Raw genomic sequence first — 2,006 nt, forward strand, 5'->3', positions numbered from 1 at the left:
AGATTTCTTAAAGTTAAGTGTTGATTCCATAAGTGTTCATATACTTTTCTCAATATTTTAAACTATGAACAGTATTTCATGCAAATTTTTTTCTCATAGTAACCCTTAATAAAAATTTCTAGAATTAAAATAAGGGAGCTAAAGCCTATTAACATACTTACAGCTTAGATAATCACTTTAAAATTGCCCTCCTGAAGTTTTACCAATATATCTTTCCAATATGAGTCTATGAGGGGGAAGATTTCATATACTTTTAACCACATTGATATTATCATTATTTTCAGATTTCATAATTTACATGATAAAAATGGCAACTCAATGTTCTTTCTTTAAGAGAAAAGATTATTTATTTCATTGAAAGCCAGAGTTACAGATAGAGAGACAGAAACAGAGAAAGCAATAGTGAGAGAGAGAAAGAAGGAGAGAGAGAGAGAGAGAGAGAGAGATTTTTGATCCGCTGGTTCACTCCCCAAATCACTGCAATGGGCAGGGCTGAGTCAGTACCAAGCCAAGTGTCAGGAGCTTCATCCAGGTCTCCCACATGGGTGACAGGGGTCCAATCACTTCAGCCCATCATCCACTGCTTTCCTACATGCATTATCAAGGACTTGTATCGGAAATGAGGCAGCTGGGACTTGAACCATTGCATGTATGGCATATTGGTCTCATAGGTAGTGGTTTTTCCCAGTAAGCCACAGCATTGGCCACTAAATGTTCTTTCAATTTGTATTTTTATATTACTTGATTCCTAGTCATATTTGATGTGTGTGTTTTAAGAAAGGATATTTGTATATTTTATTTTCTATTTTGCCAGAACATATCACTTGTGTATTGTTTAATCAATTTTATTGAGATTTGATTTATAAAAATGGTCACATTTTCAGTTTACAGTTCTTGGTTTTGACAAATGGATTCACCCATGTAATGTCCAGAACAGTCAAAATATAGGCTATATGTGTCATCACAGAAAATTCTCTCATGCCTTTCGGTTTTTATTTTCCTCATGTCACTTCAAGCATCTATATACGCTATTCCTTCATAATCAACTATTTTTGTACTTAAAGTTTATATAATGGTATCATGTATAAATTTTGGCTTTTTTTCCTCTGTGTGATACTTCAAATTGTAAAATCTGAGCATTTATTTTGTTTTGATTTATAAATGCTCTTTATAGCCAACATATTGAATTATTTTTTATTTTTAGTTGAAAATTTTTTCATGTTATATGTGTTACAAAATGTATCCAAACTATTTCCTGCCTTTTGAAATGTAAGATTCAAATGCGCAGATATCCATACAATTTACCGTATAAGGTGTGCTGATATTTCCCTTTAGTGATTTTGTCTTTTCATAGAATGTGCTTAGATATCTTTGAAAAACTGAAATCAGAGTTCCTCAGTGTGCAACGGGTAAATGTGGAAGAATGGCTCTGGCATCGTGTCTCACTGTGTGTGCAAGGTGTTTCCTATAGTTTCTTTAAGAGTTGGCCTAGGGTAGAGAATGCTTCTTTCTAACTTTAATTGAAACTCTTTTCAATTACACCATTCAAAATGTATAATAAGAATTCTATGTCACAAAGAAACAGAAGGGACTGATGCTGGATCCATGCTTCCAAAATCTAAAAGGTAAGAAGGTGACTAAAAGGCCTTTTGCAGCAGACTAGAGAATCAATCATGTCTGTATCTTAGTCAGAGTAAGCAAACTTGCATTAAGCAGCTTCCCAATCTCGGTGGCTTCACAAAAAGAGTGTGTGGGTATTTTTCACTCGCACAGCCTGTCGCAGATGTTGCCAGTATGTGGTCTCCCATACGTCTCTTAGGTGAGGGACTGAAGGAATGGGCTTCTTCTAGCCTGTTGAGCTGTCATGTCCAACCCCTTTACTTGAATCCTTTGAAATGCAATTTATCACTGTCAACTGCATTCCAGCAGCCAGCACTTAGTCAGGTGCTTCCACCTAGATAAAGTATGTGTGTGTGTGAGTCTGTGTGTGTGTGTGCCCATTCACC

This window comes from Lepus europaeus, chromosome X (genome assembly GCF_033115175.1).
Source record: "Lepus europaeus isolate LE1 chromosome X, mLepTim1.pri, whole genome shotgun sequence".
NCBI classification, from domain to species: Eukaryota; Metazoa; Chordata; class Mammalia; order Lagomorpha; family Leporidae; genus Lepus; species Lepus europaeus.